Raw genomic sequence first — 7,684 nt, 5'->3', positions numbered from 1 at the left:
GCGCGCGCAACCCTGTTGAGGACATTACGGTGGCCGTGCAGCTTGTTTTACTTTAATGTTAGGAAAACATCAAATAACAATCACTATTTTTTTCTGTTTTATTTTAATGTTTTGATCCAGCATCGATTTTGGCAGACTGCTGACTAAAAGGAGAGTTTTATCGAGGCAGGGAGTACACCGCCAGCACGCAGTGAACTGGGGACCCCTGCTGTCCGCACTCATATCTGTGAGCCTGATTAGCCTGTGACCTGAAATGGTTCCTCGAAATTAAATAAAATTTAATCGGAAATTTAATTGAAAAAAAACGACTTTACTCGGTTGCTAGAAGATTTCTATAAAAACAATTCGTCTATAATTTTGTATATATGTGACTAAGTCTTATTTATTATGTTCTACTAATGTAAGATAAAGAAATTGCTTTATTATTATTTTATTGATATTATTATTTTAATCTTGAGTGAAATTGAAGATGGCAGTGAGACCTGTTATAATGTGTGGTTTGGAGACTGGGACTCTAATAAAAATACAAGGTTAGGAGGAGGAAAACATTATGATTTTCACTGGGAGTGACCAGAATGGACAGGGTTGGAGATGAGTACATCAGAGGGACAGCTCAGGTTGAGTGGTTTGGAGACAAAGTTGGAGAAGCGAGGCTTGTGATGGCTTGGGCATGTGGAGAGGAGCGTCAATGTATATATTGGACAGAAAAGAGTAAGACCACAGAAAAGATTCATGGATGTAGTGAAGGAGGCCATGCAGAGGATGTTAGGGATAAGGTGAGATGGAAGCAGAGGGTTCCCTTTGGTGACCTCTAAAGGGAGAAACCAAAAGAAGGTTTCTTTGTTTGTTTTTTTACCTGGCCACATCTACACTGGAAAAAAATATTGGTAACTACCAATGATTTCTATTAAATAAGAAAAAAATTCACACTAAAAAAAATCGATACATTTTGCTATTTCGATGGTTAAGTGTTATTTTAGATTCAGCTGAGCTGTAAGAAGAACACCACTGCTTTGTCCAGTTTTTAAAAACATATTCCTTTGTGCTCAGTAGTATTAGAAGGTATAAGGCAGGCATGAGACAAACAGTCTTCCAGCTTTTAACCTGAAATTGTTATCTGCATTAGAATACACATCCCAAAACATGCATAATTTTCACCACCGAAGAGGCAGAGGGTCCTTGATCCTTTAAACAAAGGTTTCGCTAACGTACAATCAAGGACACTTCAAAACATATTTATTTAATTAAGGGCTAGCGTTTCCCCGACAGTGCCACGCCTAATGCACTTTCCTGACCACTTTCCACTCCCGTGACTATGAACAAAGGACACATTTGTATTCAGTTATTTTGTTCCCATTATCAGTCAGAAGAACAAAATTAATCTCCCCTAAAACTCATTTGACTTGTCCTTGGTTTTGTTTTAAAGAAATGCGTCTCTTTTTTTTTCCCAACTTCCCCTTATTGTTGCCACTTACTGAAAACACAAGTAGGCTCAAGTGTTTTCCTGACTGTTACTCAGAACAGAGTGCCGTCTGGTACTATTTTCATCTGCAGATTTTAAGGTAGCCGGCTTTGTATTTTCTCTTCTAATGGTAACACCAATGTATACATATTCCGGAGTATTCATCTGCTAAAATATCGTAAACAAGGAATTAATTGGTGAACTATTTATAAGGTACATCTGGTCAACTGCTTGTTATTTGAAATATCTAATCTAATCACATGGTAGCAGCTCAGTGCATTTAGTCATGTAGATATGGTCAAGACGCCCTGCTGAAGTTCAAACTGAGCATCAGAGAGAAGAAGACAGGTGATTTGAATGCGGCATGATTATTGGTGTGAAATGAGTCGCTCTGAGTAACTGTCAGAGGCCAGAGGAGAAGCGCCGGACTATTTCAAGCTGATAGGAAGACAACAGTAACTCAGATAACCACTGGTTAAATCCAAGATATGCAGAAGAGCATTTCTGAACGCACAACACATTAAACCTTAAAATAGATGGGCTACAGCAGCAGTTGACCACCTGTCAGCCAAGAATAGGAAACTGAGGCTACAATTTTGTACCAGGTCATCAAAACTGGACAGTAGAACATTGGAAAAATGTCGCCTGCGCTGATGAGTCTGAACGTCTGCTGCAAAATTCTGATTTTGGCATCAAAAGATATCATAAAAAACATTAAAGCATGGCTCTATCCTGCCTTGTATCAACAGTCCAGGCTGGTGGGGGTGTTGTAATGATGTGGGGATATTTTCTTCTGACACTTTGAGCTATTTAGTATTAACTGAGCATCATTTAAATGCCACAGCCTACCGAAGCATCATTACTGACCATGTCCATCCTGTTATAAATAATAATAGTAATGTTTATTTGTATGGCACTACTTAAAACAAGAGTGATAAAAGTGCTTCCCAGAAACGGATTTTAAAAGAAGAAATTACGGGAGACATTATGAAGAAATTACAAATTAATAACCATAGTGTATCCATCTTCTGAGGACTGCTTTTAGCAGAACAAAGCACCATTATCACAAAGCTCAAATAATCTCAACCTGGTTTCTTGAATATGACAGTGACTTCACTGTACTCAAATGGCCTCCACCGTCACAAGCGCTCATTCCAGTAGAGCACCTTGCTGACGTGACAGAACGGAGATTCACATCACAGATGTGCACCCAGCAAACCCATCTATGAAGAATGTTTCCAGCATCTTATTGAATGTGTGGCACTATGAATAATTAAAGTAGTTTTAAAGGTAAAATGGGTCAAACCTGGTATTAGCAAAGTGTGACCAATAAGGTGTATTTGCTTTTTAGATACATATACGTTATGTGAATATGAAGATGAAATGATGAAATGAAATGACAAATTGGGAAAAGCATAATTAAATGAGTGCTAATTAAATTAATGATGCTTGTTGGGACATAGAATGGTGCCATGTTGCTATTGGTAACACCTGTTCTACTAAGAAACGCCTAAATGTCATCTGTGAAACAGTCCTGTGGTGAGTGGAGAAAAACGAAGTGGTAAACGTGCTAGTTTCTTTTCTTTGCTTTGTGATAAAAGATTATGCTTCTTTCAGTATTGAAAAGCCAGTAATGCCCTAAAAGAAGTTCACCTAAGAAAAACTGTTTTCACTGGTGGATTTACAAGTGTGTTTATGGAATAAGGCAGGGCTACAGATAATAAATTGTCTTCTGATATCAGTGAACCTGACACTTTGGAATAAAAGGATGCGCTCCTGCCACCCGTCTCACTCTCTGGGTGAATATCAGCATTTCACCAATAGATGTCACTGTGGTGTAATGTGCCACACTTGTGTCCTGCCCAGTTTTGGGGAGATTTTAAAATAGCACCAAAACAGCAGCCATGCCCGATATATTTATTAAATATAATTTGAATATATTCCGCCATTTCACTTCGTACTCAGTGATGTGTAACTAACATTATAATCAATCCTCCCCAATGTCCTGGCTGAGTCATTCTAAAACATTTCACTGTGGATTTCAAACCTGAATCTGTTGCTGTGATAAACAGTAAATCTAGGCTGCCTGAGGGCAGTACTATTGTGGATAAAGGCTGCTTGGTATGACAATCAATCTATAAAGCTGCGCCTGAGAGTTAAATCAATATTATTTCACTTCCACTCAAACTTCCACTGAGAAAGGGGGGAGCGGAGCTCCACTGAAGCCAGCATTTAGTCACTGCTGAACCTGCTTGTACCACAAACAGACAAGAACCAACAGCTAACACTTGGAGAGATTTCAGGATTTGCTCATGTTGTTGCCATATATTATAACCTTTTTGTATTATTCAGGCCCAGCATACAAATCCATTGCTTCTCAGGTGTGTTCTTCAATATCTACAAGCTTGTGACCTGAAAATAAATAAATTGGCATTCCCACTGTGTCACTTCCCTCCGCCTTTCCCTCAAGGTGACTCCTCCATCTGCACCCTCCCTGGTCTTGCCAATACCTCTCTCTGCAGTAACTGTGGTATAGTAACCAGGACCTGATTCCCCTCTTGTTTTTCTGAGCTGTCACCATCTCACCTGTTTCAATGAACTAAGCACATCAATCAAAGCTCTGCAGCGTTGCTCGTGATCTCTGTGTGCGTGTGTGCGAGGGAAAGGTGTGTACATGGGTCATCAAAGAAGGCTAGTCTAGTCTCTATGAAAGAAATGTTTGATTAAAACAACATCTGAATATATATATTGTTAACATAGTTCCTGATGACACACACAGTCCTTCCTATCCCATTCATGTTTTCATCTCCACGGCTTGCTGTTTTAGGGTTGAGGTGTGTCTTTGTACTGGCTTCATTTCAACGCACAGCACTCCCATTTTAATTACCCTCTACTTCACCCCTGCTCGGTTTGCTCTAAGTGATTGGAAGGAGGAAGGGGAAGGCAAAATAAAGAGGAGATTGATGTGAATGTTTAAAAATGTAAATAGGAATGGGTGGTCTGTCACGGGGAAAGATGGAGGAGAGGGCATCAAATAGAGAGGAGGAAGCTGAATTTGTGGTTCCTTGCATCAATCCAGTGACCAGTTTTCATGCTTTCTTCATGCTTTCCTGACTTAATCACGCTCATAAATTCCACACGCCATGCTTTTGACACTTTGCAGTGAGCGATGGACATGTTGCTACCTGGTGCAGTTGGCACCTTTACACTGCTACTGACAACTCCCTGCGTTTAGCAGCCACGGGCTCAGCCACCTTCTCCGGGGGATCTTGTGGCTGCCGCTCCCTCTATCACTCAGTTGTTCAAGGGTTGAGCCACAACAACTCAATTACACATTCATTTCACCCGCACAGTCAAGCAGCCAAGCTCCCCTCCCCCTCGTGCTCCCCATTTCTTCCCTGCTTTGCTCTTTCTCTCTGCCGACGCCCACCGTCTCCATCTCTACATGATGTGGCTCAAAATTTCCCCCCATTGCACCTTTAACCCCCCACCCCTCTCATTTTTACCCCTCTTTCACGGTTTGCTTCACATCAGCAGAGAAATACACATAGGACTGAAGCAGAACTGCAGAGAGATTGTGGGGTTTGGAGGCCAAAAGAATAAAAATGAAAGGCGAGGCACTTGGAGAAAAACAGCATGAAATAGTGTGAAATGTGAGGGGAGGACAGAGTAAGAGTGGAGTGGGAGGAAGGTAAGGTTTTCTGGAGGGAAAACAGGGGGTGAGTGGAGAGACTGGCTAATGATATATTGATTTGGCTGGGCCCGGGGCAAATATGTAGGCGTATGTGGGAGGAGAAGAAGAGTCACAGCTTGCAGATGGCTTAAAACACCTGAGTGGGATACGCTTTGTTTATTGCATGCTTATACTGGGGGGAACAGAAGCACAGTTTGTAAACATCTTTAGACATCTCGTTAAGGCAGAAAACACAGTTTATACATATAGCGCTTGCAAAAATGAGAATTTTTAAGTACATTTTAAATGGGTAATAACTCAGGAATAACGGAAGCATAGATGTCAGCAAGATTGCTGAGCTGGAACAGAATGGTATCTTCTGGCTATAAAGGCAAGCACTTAGATGGTGGGCTGTCACTGGGGATCGTATTAGGTGAGATCCCCAAGAGTGGTGGGACTAAGTGGAGGGATGAAGGTGAAATTAATGGCTTTTTCTACATCTTCCTCTCATCAATTTGGTGTTCATGTGCCCGTGCACTCATGCCCCTTTGGCCAAAGCAGAAGACAGATGCTGATATTGATTATTAAATATAAATACATCTCTTCTAGATGGATGGCTCGCTCTTTATTGATTCTAAGAGTCAATTGAGAGATTATGATAATAAGAAACATGCTCTGGGAAGAGTCTCACTGTTGGAACGGCCACACAGACGGCAGTGGGTGTAAAATTTAAGAGATAATACATTAATTTAGGAAATTCATGGCCACACTGGCAGTTTGTTAATTTGATTTCTTACCTGGCTGCTGCGACAGTTCCTCCCTGTTGTTCTTATGTGATACCAGATTCCTGCTCCTGCTGTTGCATGTGAAATTATCTGCAATACTGGCTGAGACATGCATGAGCAGTCATCCGGAGAGAAGAGTTGGAGACTTCATATTGTGTTCTTTGTATTAGCGCTCAAATTAATTAGACCATTCTGAGTAAGCCTTCCTTCCTCCCTTTGGACTGCGATAATCACTTTTTTCTTTGGAAAATTCAAGTTGATGTCTACTGCACTTCTTCTTGTTTTTTCCTCGCTTAAATCTCTCAAATCCTTGTTTCTTCACCTACTACTTTAGTGGCTATTTTCTCCACTTCTACAAAACTAACTCTCAAGCTCCCTACACCCTCACTCTACTCCCTCCAGCTCCAAACCCCCTCACAGCTTCTCCTTTCTTTCATCTCTCTGTTACTGCATGCAACAAGCAGCACTTTGCACCTTAGGAACGTGATCCAGAAGCAGATTATATACACTGTATTCTCAGCTTTACATTAAAGTGTTGCAGTCCTTTCCTCTTTCCTTCAGCCTTACCTTCCACTTTACTGCCCTCTCCTCCATCCCTAATCAGTCTGTTGTGACATGATAGCAAAGCCTGTGAGAATTGGGAATAGAGGGTATGGAGTAGCGATGAGTGAGGATTTGAGAAAAGGTTGACATTAGGGAATAAGCCCCTGTTACCCTGACTACCACAAAAAGCCATTAATTTGTGTAAGAGGACTTACATGCCCCACATGATTGCCAGCCCCTTGTGATAGACAGATAATTTAATTCCTTATAAAGCTGAACAAGCCTCAAGTGTGCCTGCTCTGCTAGCATGCTCTAAACCTGCTTCCTTTCCAAAGGCTGGCAAAGATCAACTTCTTTAATCGCAGTTGTATAGGAGTCTATAAGAAAGTGCATCTTCAGCTTCACTGATCATGGACACTGGCTAGTTTCACATCTTTCTGAATACAACAAAATGTTTCAAAACACCAAGAAAGCGAAAGAGACAAGGTTTCCCAAGGTTTCACACTGGACTTCACAACCTAATAGGTGATGTCAGTGGTGGTAGTGTCCATCCAGTCTGTCAACAAAAACAGATACCAGGGGATGACGTGAGGCGTACCCAGGCTTGTTGGTGCTGGCACCACACACACGACCAATGGTGAAACCTGAGAGTTGACTATACACACGCTTTCAGAACTGGTATTACTTACTAATTTTACAAACTCATATTATTTGTTTAACAATTCCTCTGTGGCTGTTGCCTCTAAACAGTCACATTTAAACAGTGAAGCCACACATTCATATCTTATGATTTTAATTAACAATTACAAAATACTTGATCAACCTTTTTATTTCATCAGTTGAAGATGACATGAAAAAATATTTTGTTGGAATTAGAATCCCCATAGTGTACATCTGCACCACAGTTTTGCAGTTTATTCCAGTATTGGCATGCTCTAAATCTGTGTTCCTCAGCTTTTACGGCTACCTTAAACAGCAATATTATAACTGTTTAATTCAAGCGACACTATCTGTTAAATATCTCATCAACTCTGATGCTTGATAACTAGGAAAACTGGAATACTGAGACTTTCTGAATGTCAGCAACAAATTCTTGAGTAACAATCTGAAAGGTACACATCCCTTTTTGTCCCGTCTTCCTTCTCTCACCCTTAACTGGTTGCGGCAGATTGCCGCCCCTCTTTGTGCCTGGTTCTCCCGGAGGTTTCTTCCTGTTAAAAG

Source organism: Neolamprologus multifasciatus, chromosome 20 (genome assembly GCF_963576455.1).
Source record: "Neolamprologus multifasciatus chromosome 20, fNeoMul1.2, whole genome shotgun sequence".
Classification (NCBI taxonomy): domain Eukaryota; kingdom Metazoa; phylum Chordata; class Actinopteri; order Cichliformes; family Cichlidae; genus Neolamprologus; species Neolamprologus multifasciatus.
The sequence above is the reverse complement of the archived record's forward strand: the minus strand, read 5'-3'. Positions refer to the sequence as shown.